Here is a 19,624-nt window from a genome sequence, read left to right on the forward strand (position 1 = left end):
GAAAGGGCTGATCACAATTTGTTGGCTAAAAAGACAAATAGAGGATTGGTTGTTGTAGTCATCTATGTGGAAGATCTCATCATTACATGTGATGATGACATTGGAATACAGAATGTGATGAGTATGTTAAAATCCAAATTTGACATGAAAGATGTAGGTGAGCTGAAATTTTTCTTGGGCATTGAAGTGATAAATTAAACCAATGGACTATGGCTGATACAAAAACATTATGCCTTGGAAATGTTGAAAAATAATGGGATGACAGAGTGTAAACCATTTAATACACCATTGGTTCAAAATATCAAACTGGAGATAGATACTAGAGCCAAGATTTTAGATGTCACTATGTACAGGTAAATGGTTAGAAGTTTGATTTACTTGGTTATCACTAGGCTTGATCTAAGTTATGCAGTTGGGCTTATAAGCGAGTTTATGCAAAATCCCAGGAAACCACATCTTGATGCTATAAGAAGGATTATGCGATATGTTAAGGCAACTGTAGACCATGGGTTGTTTTATGAGAAAGATAAGGCCATGAAGCTCATTGGCTACACTAATGCGGATTGGGCACGATGTCCTTATGATTGTAGGTCTACTAGTGGCTATGCATTCAGTCTTGGAAATGGGATCATCAGAGCTAGAATAGTAAGAAGCAATCGATTGTTGCACTATATCGAGCACTGAAGCAGAATACAAAGGTGTAGCTTTGGCTGAATGTGAGATTGCTTGGTTGCTAAAATTAATGGTAGATTCATATATGCAAGTGAAGGCTCCAATGCCACTATACTGTGATAACCTTAGTGGTGTACTTATAGCAACAAATCTTGTTTATCATGCTAGAACAAAACATATTGAGGTACACTATCATTTCAATCTTGAGATGGTACTTGTAGGAAAGGTTGAACTCCTACATGTGAAGACAAATAAGCAAGTAGCATATATCTTTGCCAAGTCCTTAGGTAAAGATAAGTTCACTCACTTCAGACAGCTACTTGGTGTACAACTATTGTCTTGATCTTGAGGGGGAGTGTTGAGACTTCAAGCTCAAGTTGCATCTGGCACGTATGCTCGACATGAGAGTTATGTGTCCTCCAGCTGTCTCTAGCATGTGTGCATCACCGAATAAGTCGAGTTATGACTTATGGAGTTAATAGAGCAGTGTGATTTTGAGGCACCAAGATCAAGATGTATAATTCTACTTTAGTAGTATGTGATATGTGAAAAATAAGAAAGGGATAATATTGTTAAGATTATGGGAGAGAAGGAAGGAGTCTCACTTGTAGCTTTCTTGCTTGCACAATGGAGGAATACACACAGAGGTGGAGGCTGAAAACAGATTTTCTCTTCTTAGTTGTGTAAGCAAAAAAGAAGTCTAATACAAAGAAATAGAAGAACCCTATATATGGGTCTCAAACCAAACTCAAATAACTAAGGTGGCATACTAACTGAGCCACGAACTAGAGTAGATAAGGATAGCTATCATCTAGCTATTATTCATGGGTGGTGTACCAACCGCATCTGCAACTGACAAGTCGGTGACAAAAATGCACAACGGTCACCCTGGCATATCACGAGTGGAGCTCGATCTCTCAACACTCCCCCTCGAGCTCAATCCCAATTCCTGCACACCAAGCAGGTCTCTGAACTTGCGCAGCTTCTCTGCTCCCAATGCCTTCGTGAATATGTCAGCTACCTGATCCTCTGTGCTGATATAAACTAGATCAATAAGACCTAGTAAAACCCTCTCCCGCACATAGTGATAATGCACCTCAATGTGCTTTGTTCTAGCATGATAGACTGGGTTATTTGCCAAGTGTATACTACTCATGTTGTCACAATAAATGACAACTGGCCCATCTGTAGATTGATGCATATCATAAAGTAGCTTATGCAACCAAGCTACCTCACATGCAGCCATTGCTGCACCCCTGTACTCAGCCTCTGTGCTCGACAAGGCAACTATAGGCTGTTTCTTGCTACTCCAAGTGACTGCAGCACTCCCAAAAGAGAACACATATCCACTGGTAGATCGTCTATCAGAAATACTACCAGCCCAATCAGCATCAGTGTATCCATGCAATTGTATCTGAACCCCAGTCTCATAAAATAGTCCATACTGCAATGTGGACTTCACATACCTGAGTATGCGTCTAGCCGCATCCAAATGTGGTTTCCTTGGAGCCTGCATAAACTGACTTACCAATCCAATAGCATAGCTCAAATCTGGCCTGGTAATAGTCATATAAATCAAACTTCCTACTATGCGTCTGTACATAGTAGGGTCTTCTAGAAGCTCACCTGCATCTGTGCTCAGCTTCACATTCTGCTCCAAAGGAACTGAAATAGGCTTACAGCCTGTCATCCCATATTTGGACAGCATGTCCAATCCATACTGCCTCTGCAAGAGCTGTATCCCACTTGGTGATCTAATCGCCTCAATGCCCAAGAAATAACGCAGCTCTTCCAAATCCTTCATCTCAAACTTTTGCTTCAATAGCATTTTCACATGAAGGATATCTTCATCACTGTCACCTGTCATAATCAAATCATCAACATAAATGACAAGTAGCATAATACCTTTCTCTGTTTTTCTCACATAAAGTGAGAAATCTGCCTTGGAAATCTGAAAGCCAATAGTGACAAGATACTGTCCTATCTTGTCAGACCATGCTCTAGGTGCTTGCTTCAAGCCATACAATGCTTTCTTCAACCTGCAAACAAACTCAGGATGAACATCATGCACATAACCTAGTGGCTGCTCCATATATACCTCTTCTTGCAAATCACCATGCAAGAAGGCATTCTTTACATCCATCTGATGTAAAGACCATTCCTTTGATGCAGCCATAGCAATGACTGCTCTTACGGTTGCCATCCTTGCAACCGGACTGAATGTTTCTTCATAATCAATACCATATGTTTGTGCATACCCCTTGACTACTAATCTTGCCTTGTATCTATTCACAGAACCATCTGCATTGTGCTTCACCTTATAAACCCACTTACAGCCAATTGCATTCTTACCTTTAGGCAAAGGTACCAATTCCCATGTAGCATTTACTTCCAAGGCATCCATTTCTTCATCCATGGCTTTCTCCCATTTTTATTTTCCCATGGCTTGCTCAAAAGAAGTGGGTTCTGGTTCCTGTATCACTTTGACCATATATGCATAGTGAATGGCTGTAAATCCATCATATTTCAGCCTATCCATAGGATACCTAGCTCTCCTAGACCTGCGCAAAGTAGGTTCACTCGCAGGTGCTCTCAAAACATCCCTGGTCTTCCTTACTCCAGGTGTAACAATAGAAGGAATACCCAACTCATCATCAATGCTCTGTTCTGAGCCACTGGATTCACCATCCACATAAGAGTGACCTACATTCACATCAAACATGGGATGATCTACCTTCTCTTTTCCTTTTCGTGATACCTGCATACCACTATCTGCATTGCTTTGAGAAGATTCTCCTGATCTCAATCTGCCTGTCCATGGAGAAGAATGTGAACCACTGCTAGAGGACGCTCCAGGTCCACTAATATCTTGTGACTGTTGCTGAGAATTCTGTGCAACATTACCATTTTGTGCATCTACATTATCAATCACATTTACTGGTTTATACCAGCTACTCATCTCATAAAAAACAACATCTCTGCTCACTGTAAACTTACGAGTAGAAGGGTTATAACATCTATATTCTTTTTGCTGCAGAGAATATCCAATAAAGATGCACTTCTCAGCTTTTGGATCCAACTTGGATCTCAACTCATCTGGCACATGAACATAGGCAATGCAGCCAAAAATTTTCAAATGAGAAATATCTGGTTTCCTACCAGTATACCTCTCCTTTGGAGTCATGCCATGTATTGTTGCAGTGGGAGTCCTGTTCATTATATAGACTGCTGTAGCAACTGCCTCAGCCCAATAAAAATCTGGCAAGTCTTTTTCATTGAGCATGGCACGAGATACCTCTCCAATATGCCCGTTTTTCCTTTTTGCAATTCCATTTTGTTGTGGGGTATGACTGCATGAATATTGCTGCTTTATGCCATGCTCCTGCAGGAACCTTGCAAACTCATTTGAGAGGTACTCTCCCCCTCCATCTGACCTTAGGCATTTTATTTGCAGGCCTGTTTCTTTTTCAACCATAGCTTTAAGAGTTTTGAAATGCCCAAAAACTTCACTTTTCTTTTTCATAAAATACACCCAAACTTTTCTGCTATAGTCATTAATAAAAGTGACAAAATAATGACAGCCTCCAATGTCAAGATTGTGGGAAAGAAGGAAGGAGTCTCACTTGTAGCTTTCTTGCTTGCACAATGGGGGAATACACACAAGGGTGGAGGCTGAAAACAGTTTTTCTCTTCTTAGTTGTAGAAGCCAAAAGAACTCAAGTACAAAGAAATAGAAGAACCCTAGATATGGGTCTCAAACCAAACTCAACTAACTAAGGTGGCATACTAACTGAGCCACAAACTAGAGTAGATAAGGATAGCTATCATGTAGCTATTATTTAGGGGCGGTGTACCAACCGCATCTGCAACTGACAAGTCGGTGACATAAATACACAACGGTCACCCTGGCGTATCACGAGTGGAGCTCGATATCTCAACACTCCCCCTCAAGCTCAATCCCAATTCCTGCACACCAAGCAGGTCTCTGAACTTGCGCAGCTTCTCTGCTCCCAATGCCTTCGTGAATATGTCAGCTACCTGATCCTCTGTGCTGACATAAACTAGATCAATAAGACCTAGTAAAACCCTCTCTCGCACATAGTGATAATGCACCTCAATGTGCTTTGTTCTAGCATGATAGACTGGGTTATTTGCCAAGTGTATACTACTCATGTTGTCACAATAAATGACAACTGGCCCATCTGTAGACTGATGCATATCATAAAGTAGCTTATGCAACCAAGCTACCTCACATGCAGCCATTGCTGCACCCCTGTACTCAGCCTCTGTGCTCGACAAGGCAACTGTAGGCTGTTTCTTGCTGCTCCAAGTGACTGCAGCACTCCCAAAAGAGAACACATATCCACTGGTAGATCGTCTATCAGAAATACTACCAGCCCAATCAGCATCAGTGTATCCATGCAACTGTATCTGAACCCCAGTCTCATAAAATAGTCCATACTGCATTGTGGACTTCACATACCTGAGTATGCGTCTAGCCGCATCCAAATGTGGTTTCCTTGGAGCCTGCATAAACTGACTTACCAATCCAACAGCATAGCTCAAATCTGGCCTGGTAATAGTCATATAAATCAAACTTCCTACTATGCGTCTGTACATAGTAGGGTCTTCTAGAAGCTCACCTGCATCTGTGCTCAGCTTCACATTCTGCTCCAAAGGAACTGAAATAGGCTTACAGCCTGTCATCCCATATTTGGACAGCATGTCCAATCCATACTGCCTCTGCAAGAGCTGTATCCCACTTGGTGATCTAATCACCTCAATGCCCAAGAAATAACACAACTCTCCCAAATCCTTCATCTCAAACTTCTGCTTCAATAGCATTTTCACATGAAGGATATCTTCATCACTGTCACCTGTCATAATCAAATCATCAACATAAATGACAAGTAGCATAATACCTTTCTCTGTTTTTCTCACATAAAGTGAGAAATCTGCCTTGGAAATCTGAAAGCCAATAGTGACAAGATACTGTCCTATCTTGTCAGACCATGCTCTAGGTGCTTGCTTCAAGCCATACAAGGCTTTCTTCAACCTGCAAACAAACTCAGGATGAACAGCATGCACATAACCTGGTGGCTGCTCCATATAGACCTCTTCTTGCAAATCACCATGCAAGAAGGCATTCTTTACATCCATCTGATGTAAAGACCATCCCTTTGATGCAGCCATAGCAATGACTACTCTTACGGTTGCCATCCTTGCAACCGGATTGAATGTTTCTTCATAGTCAATGCCATATGTTTGTGCATACCCCTTGACTACTAATCTTGCCTTGTATCTGTTCACAGAACCATCTACATTGTGCTTCACCTTATAAACCCACTTACAGCCAATTGCATTTTTACCTTTAGGCAAAGGTACCAATTCCCATGTAGCATTTGCTTCCAAGGCATCCATTTCTTCATCCATGGCTTTCTCCCATTTTTCTTTTCCCATGGCTTGCTCAAAAGAAGTGGGTTCTAGTTCCTGTATCACTTTGACCATATATGCATAGTGAATGGCTATAAATCCATCATATTTCAGCCTATCCATATGATACCTAGCTCTCCTAGACCTGCGCAAAGTAGGTTCACTCGCAGGTGCTCTCAAAACATCCCTGGTCTTCCTTACTCCAGGTGTAACAATAGAAGGAATACCCAACTCATCATCAATGCTCTGTTCTGAGCCATTGGATTCACCATCCACATAAGAGTGACCTGCATTCACATCAAACATGGGCTGATCAACCTTCTCTTTTCCTTTTCATGATACCTGCATACCACTATCTGCATTGCTTTGAGAAGATTCTCCTGATCTCAATCTGCCTGTCCATGGCGAAGAATGTGAACCACTGCTAGAGGACGCTCCAGGTCCACTAATATTTTGTGACTGCTGCTGTGAATTCTGTGCAGCATTACCATTTTGTGCATCTACATCATCAATCACATTTACTGGTTTATACCAGTTACTCATCTCATCAAAAACAACATCTCTGCTCACTGTAAACTTATGAGTAGAAGGGTTATAGCATCTATACCCTTTTTGCTGCAGAGAGTAACCAATAAAGATGCACTTCTCAGCTTTTGGATCTAACTTGGATCTCAGCTCATCTGGCACATGTACATAGGTAATGCAACCAAAAATTTTCAAATGAGAAATATCTGGTTTCCTACCAGTATACCTCTCCTCTGGAGTCATTCCATGTATTGCTGCAGTGGGAGTCCTGTTCATTATGTAGACTGCTGTAGCAACTGCTTCAGCCCAATAAAAATCTGGCAAGTCTTTTTCATTGAGCATGGCACGAGATACCTCTCCAATATGCCTGTTTTTCCTTTCTGCAATTCCATTTTGTTGTGGGGTATAACTGCATGAATATTGCTGCTTTATTCCATGCTCCTGCAAGAACTTTGCAAACTCATTTGAGAGGTACTCTCCCCCTCCATCTGACCTTAGGCATTTTATTTGCAGACCTGTTTCTTTTTCAGCCATAGCTTTAAGGGTTTTGAAATGCCCAAAAACTTCACTTTTTTTTTTCATAAAATACACCCAAACTTTTCTGCTATAGTCATCAATAAAAGTGACAAAATAATGACAGCCTCCAAGAGATGCAACTTTAGTAGTCCACACATCAGAGTGGATTAATTCCAATGGCTTCTCACTCTCTTGAACATGTCTAGGAAATGGTTTCCTTGCCTGTTTTCCAAACTGACAGGCTTCACATACCTTATGCATTTCTGCAACCTTGAATTTTGGCAATCCTGCAACAATATTTTGGGCCTGCATTGATTTAAGTCGCTGTACATTAACATGACCAATGCGTTTATGCCAGATATCAATATCTGCAACTACACCGGTCCCATGTGCAAACATTGCTGCACTCAATTCAGACATGTTTGCATCCAATGTAAACATTCTACCCTTTTTCTTTCCTTTTGCTATCAAGCGACCTTTATTTTTCATATCCTCAACAAAGCATCCATGAGGATTAAATCTGACCTGCAAGCCCTGCTCAACCATTTGACCAACAGAAACCAGATTCTTGGTGATATTCGGGACATGAAATACATCGGACATGTATTTCTTTTTCCCATCCTACATAGACAAGGGAATTTTTCCAATCTGCACAATAGGATGTGCAGTATCATCACCAGTCTCCACAAATCCTGGTTTTTCCATTTTCCTTGCATCCTCCATCCATTCTGCATGACCTGTCATGTGGTTTGATGCACCTGAGTCAACATACCATACATCATTGCTTTCTTCTGCACTTGTCACAGAATTGTTCATGTGCTGCACCATGAACAAATGCTCATTTCTGTCATCACCCTGTCTGCTAGAAGATGCATAATTCCCTTGTTGCAGTTTTCCATTCATGATGTCATTCTGCTTTTTATAGCAGTCTTTAGCCATATGACCCATTTTACCACAGTAGTAGCATTCAACATTATTGTTTGCATTTTGACCTCTTTGCCATCCACAACGACCTCTTTGGCTCCCCCTTGCCTCTAGAGTTACCACGTCCTCCTCCATAGGACTGGTTTTCTTGAGTTTGCTGCATATTCTAATTTCTACCACAGCCTCCAAATCGGCCTCCTCTACCTCTGCCTCTACCTCTTCCAGCATTTGAGTAGAAGACAGCTTCTTTTGAAGTTCCTCCTGAAGAAGATGCACCACCATTTCTCTGTTCCTCAGAAATTAGAAGAGCAATCAACTCCTCAAAATTAGGAAATCTTTCACGAACTGAAATGGATATTCGAAACTGTGCATAATCCTTTCCTAGACCATTCAAGGTCACAGAAACTAAATCATCATCTTCCACTGGTGACCCAATGGAAGCAAGTGCATCTGCAATCTTCTTCACCTTCATGTGGTAGTCGTTGATGCTCATATTTTCTCTTTGCACATTGTGCAACTCTTGCTTGAGTTGCATTTTCCTGGCTTGCGTATTTGTGCTATACATTTTTGACAAAGTATCCCATGCCTCCTTTGGCGTACTTGCATCCTGAATATGCACAATCATAGAGTCTGAAATGCTGATAGACAGCCAATACATAACTTTCCTGGCTCTCTCATGCCATGCTTTAAATGCCTGCATTTGCTGTTGATTGGGAACATCAGGAAGAACTGGTTCTTCTTCATTTCCTGCAACAAATTCCCAATATCCTTTTCCCATAAGGAAATTCGTCATTCTAAACTTCCATGCTTGGAAGTTGTTCTTGTCAAGCTTTTCAGTGACAATCTGTGAAAGAGAATCAGATGCCATTACAGAAGACTGCAAAAAATTCTGTCACTGCAAAAACCACAACTTCACCCTCACAAGGGAAAATCTGCAAAACTGGCGAAAGTGGTATTTGACCACACAGTCACTTCCTAGTGACGATTTTGCATCAACAGGCAACAGGGATGATTCTGTAACTCCCAATGTCTCTGCGCACAAGCATACAATGCAATTTTTACAGTAACTATTCACCGACCTATAGAATAGTGGCTGCACAGCATAAAACTGGGCCTTTTCTTGAGTGCGTGCAGAAAACTTTCGCCTCCAAAACAGGCCCCGAAATGGCCTCAAAGCAAAAAAACAAGGTCGCCAAGGGCTAAAGCCCTTTCCCGTAGCATATACTGCCCTCTTGCTTCACCGCGAAGGGCGTCTGAACCTGAGACAATGCACTCCTGCACTTTCCGACTGTGCTACCTGCAGAGATCTGCTCCCAAAATAGAAAATGAAAGCAACACTGCTCCTCTTACCAGAACACCGCAAGCTTGGCTTGCTTTCTTGAGCTCCTTACCACGAATAAGGCTCTGATACCATGTCAAGATTGTGGGAGAGAATGAAGGAGTCTCACTTGTAGCTTTCTTGCTTGCACAATGGGGGAATACACACAAGGGTGGAGGCTGAAAACAGTTTTTCTCTTCTTAGTTGTAGAAGCCAAAAGAACTCAAGTACAAAGAAATAGAAGAACCCTAGATATGGGTCTCAAACCAAACTCAAATAACTAAGGTGGCATACTAACTGAGCCACGAACTAGAGTAGATAAGAATAGCTATCATGTAGCTATTATTCAGGGGCGGTGTACCAACCGCATCTGCAACTGACAAGTCGGTGACATAAATACACAACAGTCACCCTGGCGTATCACGAGTGGAGCTCAATATCTCAACATCCAAGAGATGCAGCTTTAGTAGTCCATACATCAGAGTGGATTAATTCCAATGGCTTCTTACTCTCTTGAACATGTCTAGGAAATGGTTTCCTTGCCTGTTTTCCAAACTGACAGGCTTCACATACCTTATGCATTTATGCAACCTTGAATCTAGGCAATCCTGCAACAATATTTTGGGCCTGCATTGATTTAAGTCGCTGTACATTAACATGACCAATGCGTTTATGCCAGATATCAATATCTGCAACTACACCGGTCCCATGTGCAAACATTGCTGCACTCAATTCAGACATGTCTGCATCCAACGTAAACATTCTGCCCTTCTTCTTTCCTTTTGCTATCAAGCGACCTTTATTTTTCATATCCTCAACAAAGCATCCATGAGGATTAAATCTGACCTGCAAGCCCTGCTCAACCATTTGACCAACAGAAACCAGATTTTTGGTGATATTCGGGACATGAAATACATCGGATAGGTATTTCTTTTTCCCATCCTGCATAGACAAGGGAAATTTTCCAATCTGCACAATAGGATGTGCAGTATCATCACCAGTCTCCACAAATCTTGGTTTTTCCATTTTCCTTGCATCCTCCATCCATTCTGCATGACCTGTCATGTGGTTTGATGCACCTGAGTCAACATATCATACATCATTGCTTTCTTTTGCACTTGTCATAGAATTGTTCATGTGCTGCACCATGAACAAATGCTCATTTCTGTCATCACCCTGTCTACTAGAAGATGCATAATTCCCTTGTTGCAGTTTTCCATTCATGATGTCATTCTGCTTTTTATAGTAGTCTTTAGCCATATGACCCATTTTACCATAGTAGTAGCATTCAACATTACTGTTTGCATTTTGACCTCTTTGCCATCTACCACGACCTCTTTGGCTCCCCCTTGCCTCTAGAGTTACCACGTCCTCCTCCATAGGACTGGTTTTCTTAAGTTTGCTGCATATTCTGATTTCTACCACGGCCTCCAGATCGGCCTCCTCTATCTCTGCCTCTACCTCTTCCAGCATTTGAGTAGAAGACTGCTTCTTTTGAAGTTTCTCCTGAAGAAGATGCACCACCATTTCTCTGCTCCTCAGAAATTAGAAGAGCAATCAACTCTTCAAAATCAGAAAATCTTTCACGGACGGAAATGGATGTCCGAAACTGCGCATAATCCTTTCCTAGACCATTCAAGGTCACAGAAACTAAATCATCATCTTCCACTGGCGATCCAATGGAAGCAAGTGCATCTGCAATCTTCTTCACCTTCATGTGGTAGTCATTGATGCTCATATTTTCTCTTTGCACATTATGCAACTCTTGCTTGAGCTGCATTTTCCTGGCTTGAGTATTTGTGCTATACATTTTTGACAAAGTATCCCATGCCTCCTTTGGCGTACTTGCATCCTGAATATGCACAATCATAGAGTCTGAAATACTAATACACAGCCAATACATAACTTTCCTGGCTCTCTCATGCCATGCTTTAAATGCCTGCATTTGCTGTTGATTGGGAACATCAGGAAGAACTGGTTCTTCTTCATTTCCTGCAACAAATTCCCAATATCCTTTTCCCATAAGGAAATTCGTCATTCTAAACTTCCATGCTTGGAAGTTGTTCTTGTCAAGATTTTCAGTGACAATCTGTGAGAGAGAATCAGACGCCATTACAGAACACTGCAAAAAGTTCTGTCACTGCAAAGAACACAGCTTCAGCCTCACAAGGACTAATCTGCAAAACTGACGAAAGTGGTATTTGACCACACAGTCACTTCCTACTGACGATTTTGCATCAACAGGCAACAAGGATGATTCTGTAACTCCCAATGTCTCTGCACACAAGTATACGATGCAATTTCTACAGTAACTTTTCATAGATCTGTAGAACAGTGGCTGCACAGCATAAAACTGGGCCTTTTCCTGAGTGCGTGTAGAAAGCTTCCGCCTCCAAAACAGGCCCCGAAATGGCCTCAAATAAAAAAAACAGGGTCGCCAAGGACTAAAGCCCTTACCCGCAGCATATACTGCCCTCTTGCTTCACTGCGAAGGGCGTCTCAATCTGAGAAAATGCACTCTTGCAATTTCCGGCTGTGCTACCTGCAGAGATCTGCTCCCAAAACAGAAAATGAAAGCAACACTGCTCCTCTTACCAGAACACCGCGAGCTTGGCTTGCTTTCTTGATCTCCTTACCACGAACAAGGCTCTGATACCATGTCAAGATTGTGGGAGAGAAGGAAGGAGTCTCACTTGTAGCTTTCTTGCTTGCACAATGGAGGAATACACAAAGAGGTGGAGGCTGAAAACAGTTTTTCTCTTCTTAGTTGTGTAAGCCAAAAAGAAGTCTAATACAAAGAAATAGAAGAACCCTATATATGGGTCTCAAACCAAACTCAAATAAATAAGGTGGCATACTAACTGAGCCACGAACTAGAGTAGATAAGGATAGCTGTCATCTAGCTATTATTCATGGGTGGTGTACCAACCGCATCTGCAACAACTGACAAGTCGGTGACATAAATACACAACGGTCACCCTGACATATCACGAGTGGAGCTTGATCTCTCAACAAATATGAGAGCTGCTTGCTCTATGTGATCTAATCTCTCTCTCTATCTCTATCTCTAAACAATGATGCCAACTTGTATCTATTGATGAAGAGGTATACCCAAGGAGGTAGCCAATAGATTTGGAGCTTTGATTGTAGGTGAGAGATGTCAACTATTGTAGGAGTTAGATCCAATGATGGAGCTACAAGATACAGCACACCAAGGGAGGTGACTTCAGAACTACATCCTAGAAGGCCAACTGAGGAATGAACTGATCTGGACTACATGGTGTCGCCACCCTTCTACAGCCAGCTTCCCATGCAAGGGTGTTTGCTACCTTTTCTTGGAACAAGGCCTGTTATGACAAGGAATTTATTTATTTTCTCCCATAATGGTTTTGATTTGATTTTATTTTATTTTTCCCACTCTCGAGGGTGTTTCCACCTTTTTTGGAAGAACAGGTTAGCATGACATGGACTAAAGTCCTTTTCTCCCATGATCGATATTTTTTTTCTTTCTTTTTTTTGCATTTTTATTTCCAAGAGGAGAATGGTAGGAACACCATGTATCAAAACCGTCCTTGCCACCTCTGCTAGATCAAACAAGAAGGGAGCAAAGGAGAGGTGGGAGGTGGCTGTGAAGGGGCTAGAAGAACGAGGCCACCTCATCAAGTTAAACATGAGGGCTGTTAGGAGCAATAGAAAAAGCCTTACCAATCGACATGCAAGGGATGAAGGGGCTATCAATGATAATTGTTAGGATCCCCATGGAGAGTAATACTTCTTTATGAGATAACCATTAATCAAAACGAGATCATCACAAGACACCACAGGTTGTATCTGAACAAAGCCATTTAGGGTTGGCAACAAGTACCTCTTGTAGCGGCTCATCTAACACTATTGTAGCTTTCTTAGGAACTTGCCAAATCTCAATTCATAGTAGGCTAGGACTACCTCACCTTCCTTAAATTCCTTATGTTTGATGAAGCTATTGTGATAAACCTTGATGAAGCTATTGTAGCTTTCTTGGGAACTTGCCAAATCTCAATTCATAGTAGGCCAGGACTACCTCACCTTCCTTAAATTCCTTATGCTTGACGAGCTTGCTGGCTTCCATATGCTGTAGGGCCATTCTATAAATCTCATCTAGACATTCCAAGTGTATGAGATGGCACTATAGGGACTCATTATCATCGATGCATTCTTTGATAGCCACACGCAAAGAGGGTAGCTCTAATTCATCAAGGAAGATCACCTCTATACAGTACACCAACTGGAAAGGTGTTTGTCTTGTAGTACCCTTATGGAAGGTTCTATACGCCCAGAGGGACTTTGTAAGTAGATCATCCCAATCATGGCAATGTGCAACAATCATGCTTATCAAGACTGAATATAGGATTCAATTAGTAACTTCAACTTGGCCAGTGTCTATGGGGTAGTAAGATGTGGACTTACAATGGTAGATCTTATACAGCTCTATCAATTCTTTCATAATCTTATTGAGGAAGTGAGTACCTTTGTCACTTATTAGCTCTAGGAGACTACCAAAACATGTGATGATGTTCTCGTACAAAAATAGAGCCATGTTGTTTCCATCATCCCACTTGAGAGCTTTGACTTCACACCACTTTGTCATGTTGTCTATACAAACCAAAATGTATTTGTTTTGCTTCTTTCTGATTGCAAATCAATTGGGCCAACGAAGTCGATTCCCCATTTCTAGAATGGATTTAGGGAAAGGATGGGATGTAGGGGCATATCACTAGTTTTGGTAGGCTTTCCCATCCCTTGACAAGCATCACAACATTTGTAGTAGTCATAGACATCCTTGTGGAGGGTCAGCCACAAGTATCGTCCTGCGAGCAGAGTCTTTTTGGCTATTGCTTCTCCCAAAAAGTGCTCTCCACAAGGCTCATCGTGGCATGCTTTTAGAACTATCCCAATCTCATCTCTTGCCACACATCTGTGCAGTACTTCATCATTGCCTCTCTTGTATAGAGTGCCACCTAACAAGGTGTAAGGGGTTGATCCCAATAGAAGCTTCTTCTTCTGACGGGGGCTGGTGATACCAAGAGGATATTGTTGAGTTGCCAAAAGGTTGGCTATGTTTGCGTACCATGGGGTTACCGTTTTGACTAGAAAAAGAGAAGCATGAGGGAGGTCTGGGTCATCTTTCTCCTCTTTGTTTCTCTGAGGGATTCATGACAAATAATTAGCCACAAGACAACATGGGAGTGACCAGGTTTGGTAACCACTTCAAAGTCAAAATTCTAGAACAGAAGGACCATCTCATCATTCTTCCATTCACATCATCTTTGTTCATCAAGAAAGATAGGGCCTCATGGTCCACATAGAATTTGAAATGCATCGACACCAAGTAGTGTTGAAACTTCTCCAAGGCAAACACCATTGCAAGGCACTTGAGCTCCATCATTGTGTAGTTTCTTTTGCGATTAGTTACTTTTTGAGTTGCATAATAGATAGGTTGATCTAACTTTGAGGAGCCCTTTTGACATGAGACTGTGTCTAACCCTTCTACAAATGCATCAGTGTGCACATGGAATTCATTTATCAAATAATCAAGAGGTTGCAATATAAGTTCTTCAATTAGACACTGTTTCAGGATGTTGACCTGTAAACTCCACATCTTTCCTAAGGAGATTATGAAAAGGGGCTGCCTTTGTTGCAAAGTGTGCAATGAATCTTTTGTAATAGCCCACATGGCCAAGGAAACCCCTCAATTGTTTGAGGTTAGTTGGTATTATTAGAGCTACAATCTTCTCAATCTTGGTAGGATCTATTCCTATCACTTGTGCAGAGATAATGTAGTCTATAATAACTCCTAAAGAGACTTCAATGATGCATTTGTCAAGGTTGAGAGAGATCCCATACTCTCGATATCTATCAAAGCATTGTTCTAGGTGTCTCCAATTCTCACAAATTAGGCTATAGAAAAATAGGTCATCTAGGTATATCTCAATGAAATCATGCAGATGATTTTGGAATGCGGCCTTCATCACTCTTTGGAAGGTAGCAGGGGTGCTACAGAGCCCAAAAATGACATTACTCTATAAGCATAGGTTCCCCATTTTGTTGTGAAGGTTGTTTTGGGTTGATCTTCTTATGTGATTTGGACTTGATTGTATCCACCATTGAATATGTCAAAGAGGGAATAGAGTTCATGTCTAGCCACCACCACTGTGTCCAACAATTGATCTGTGAAAGTGATAGAGAAATGATCTTCTTTAGTCTTGGAATTCAACTTTCAGAAGTCCACACATATTTGCAACTTTCTATTCTTCTTGGGTACTACCATGATGGGCCAAAACCATTCACTATTGGCCAATGAATAGATAAACTCACCTTCATGGAGTTTCAACAATTTGGCTTTCACTAGGGTAGAGTAATTTGGATTTATACATCTCTATCTTTGACTCACAGGCTTGGCATCAGGCTCTAGGTCGATGTGATATTGGCACATAATTGGATCAATCCCCTTATGTTCTTTGCACGACCATGCAAACACATCCAAGTTCTCCTTCAAAAGGTCATGCATGATAAAAAACTCTTCTTCTAGGAAACTAACATCCACCTTCAAGTGACATTCAATATACCATTAGCATCTATAAAATTTAAATGCTTTTCACCTTTCACTTTGCGGATGAAGATTTCATGGAGAGCTTCTAGATATAGATCTAAATCCTTCAAGGAAATGGTCTCCTCTTTTGATACACCACTAGAACTAACTTCTTCTTTCAATGAGGAATGAGCTTGTTCCTTGAGATGCTGAAAGGGTATCAGGGCTATTTCGCATTTGGTGAGATAGTTACTTATCTCTTGACTCAAGGACTCAACTTCTAAGGATGCCTCCAAGAACGTTACACAACAATAATCTTTGGAGTTCTATTTGGGTTGTAGGGATGGTGGTTGTTGGCACGATGCATCGTCATCATCCTCTCTTGAAGAAGACTAAATTCGGACAACAAGAGACACTACTGAAGGAAGGATTATTGTGCTTAATTCATTTCTTATGGATATTTTGCATATGCTAAAACTCATTAGCTAGTCCAAAGGGTACCATTGTCATTCTATCTAACAACATGGGATCTTCAACTTTTGGAAACTCTGGGGCTTCACACTCATTTTTATCCTCTTTAGGCTGGATAGATTCGCCAATGCACTTTCATAATCTTCTTCTTTATTTTCATCATCACCCTCTTCAGACTCTATCTCTACCTTTGTAGGGGCTCTATAAGAGAAGAATAGATTCTCTGTTGTATCCTCTATCTCCATTTCTGCATCTAGCTTTGGTTTTGCCATTGCTTCTGTATATATCTCTATCTTTGCTTTTGTCTCTAGCTCTGCTATAGCCATGTAATAGGGAGAACAATGCATCCATGTCTTTATCTCAATGTTAGATATATGACTTTTAAAGTCATTCTTGGGTTAGGGAGCAGGAGGTATTCACCCATTGACAAGGACTTTCCTTCTTTTGAGAGTTGGCTTATAGTGTCCACTATCAGGGATTGTGCCTATGTTTTCTTGGGAAAGATCTGTTTGACACCCTCTTTGTCTCCTGATGTGCCATCTGTAACTTCACTGTTGGAGGAGTCTATTAAAACTTCAATGAAAGTGGATCCATTACCTTTTTGTGAACCATACAACTTCAACACTACTTTGTTGGGTCCTTTGCCTAGGGTTAGGGTTCCTTTGAACCAATTTATTTGTGTCCTTGCTTCAAAAAGCCATGGTTTTCCTAGCAATGGAGGATATGAGGTCTCATAGAAATTGAGTTTTACCACCACATAGGTTAGCCAATAATGCGAGGGTTTTCTTGGCATATGGGAGAATGCCAAAAGGCTTAATTTTGCTTTGGTCTACCAGTTTGTCATACTTTGCAAGCCTAGATCCTTCATTTCATTGTTGCATCCATCATTATGTTCACTGATGAACCTCCATCAATTGATGCATTTGCAATAAAGCAACCTTCAATCCAAACACCAATCTCTAAAGTACCAGGATCTAGGAAGGTGTTAGCCATATCCACTTCTTTCACAGGCTTTGAGGCTTTGTTGGACTTATGGGGACAATGGTAGGAGAAATCCTTAAGCCTTGTTTTCTTATCAATATGCTTTTAAATTTCTATTGGAAGATAGGGGATAACATTTAGCAATTGTCAAAATGTTACTTTTGATTTGAAGGTGTCTAGGTCTTTGACCAAGTCATATTCTTTAATAGGATCCATGGGCTTCTCCAATCGGCTAGGAAATGGAGCAACCCCCACTTTTATCTTTCCTCTTTCCTCTAGAAGTGGCAACATATGCACTTCTTCTACCACTAAGATAGTTCTATCTCTTAGATCTCTAGTCCTATCTCTGTATCCTTCTATACTACTGGATAGCTCTATACTATACCATTTTGTTTTGCATTGTTTTGTTTCTCCTTGGAAAAATTGAACTTCACTGTTTTAGTAGAGGGAACGTTCTCTTTTGGAACTGTGGATTCTCTTTTCTTGGTAGGTGTTATCACAGAAACTTTCAATTCCACCAAATTGGAGGCAAGTTCTTGGGTCTTTTGTTGTGGATATCAGGAGTAACTTTCATAGAAGTTGGATTGGGATAGTCTTTTGTAGTGTGGCCTTCTCCTTTGCATCAATTACATAAGGGTTTGTAGTCCATGGACCTTCTAGGGTTTGGACGGTTTGGTGAGATATGTCCCTTTTCTTCGCATCTATAACACTCCAACTCTGATCTCTAGCCACCGCTAGATTGTCATCCTTTGTAACTCTAAGAGGGAAACCCTTTTGGACCAAAATATCTAGGTTATAGTCTGATATCTTGGGTAGTCCTCTTGGATTCCAACAAGTTGAATCTTGCTTCTTCATCTTTCTCCCTTCTTTCATGCATCTCCTTCAAAGAGAAAATATCTTTTGTATGGTTCTTTCTTAAACAATACAAACAAAAGGCTCTAAGAATAGTTAGTTTTTGGGTACATTCAGTGGCTAAATGCCTCGCTTGATGGTACTTTTCACACCATGTATTAGATCGCATCACATCTCTTCCACCTCTTGTAGGACTGGATATGTTGGGTGGTATTCACCTTCAACATCTGCAGTAGTTGTTCTGTAATCACATCCATCAACTTCTTCTTGATGCTTGTTATACTGAATTGGATAGATAGTCCCTTAAATTTTTTCCTCTTGGAGTACTTGTAGTAGGGTTTTGGGAAGCTTCCGTAATCACTGCATAGATAGGTTGGGTTGATCCAGAAGGTCCTCTGACATTTGGTGGATATGCTTGGCATGTGAGGAGGTAAGACCCTTCTTCTTGAGGTCATTGGCAGCCTTGCTTCAACTTCATCATACAGTCTTGCACCTTCCACTATATCTTGCAAGTTGAACAGTCTTCTCAATTCCACAAAATTATGAACTTTTGATTGTAGGCCTCAAAGAAAAACTCATTTTTGGATGCCTTCATCCAAGTGATGGTTGTTCCATCTCTTCGGTATGGATTCCATTCTAGAGACATATGCTTCCACCCATTCAGTAGAGGATTGACTAAAGTTCATGAACTCCTCTTGCATTCACTCTTCAAAACCTTCAAGCTTGAATTTAGTGAGGAAGGTCAAGTCCCATGTGCCAAAAGTTCATGCTGCTTGTCTCTCATACAACTAAAATGTCACATCTTTGAAAGTGGCAGGGAATATCACCAATGAATACTCGGGGGTTCTCGCATTGTTGGCTACACAAGCTACCATGAACTCAACTACATGTAGATCATGGTCTTTATTATACTCGCCCTTGAAGATGGGCAACATGACTACATTTGCTGGCTTGTCATTAATATTTCCATGAGGATCTAACTAGGAAGGGGACCTTGAGTTACCATGGGGACTTTTGTAAAGAGTGCCGCTAGGGCATCAAAGGAGGCTTCTGTTGCTAGCTTGTTCTCGGCTTTGAATTTTTCCTTCTCTCTTGTCACATACCTCTAGACTTGTTGTAGTACTTGCCTCTTGATCGTGTTATTCATGAGGGAGTTAGCTTCACCCAATTTGTTTGTACCCAACAAAATATATCATGAGGGCTTTAGTCTCTGGAGGTCTCTCGTGCCAACATTTGTTCTACTTTCTTCTTTTCAATGTCTTTGAATTCAACTTTCATTCCACTATAAAGGGGAAAATATTCAGCTTTGAATGTGCCAAAACTCATTCTTTTGAGGATTTCCATTGTGCCATTTTTTAGATAAT

General features: G+C 41.1%; 1 pseudogene; it reads right to left on the reverse strand.

The window, feature by feature from the left end:
* Positions 1-15,364: 15,364 nt before the first annotated feature.
* Positions 15,365-19,624, reverse strand: part of LOC148026566 (uncharacterized) — a 52,370-nt pseudogene continuing 48,110 nt past the window's right edge.

The sequence above is a fragment of the Lygodium microphyllum genome, chromosome 13 (genome assembly GCF_053477565.2).
Source record: "Lygodium microphyllum isolate KBCC chromosome 13, Lygodium_microphyllum_v1.1.10, whole genome shotgun sequence".
Lineage (NCBI taxonomy): Eukaryota > Viridiplantae > Streptophyta > Polypodiopsida > Schizaeales > Lygodiaceae > Lygodium > Lygodium microphyllum.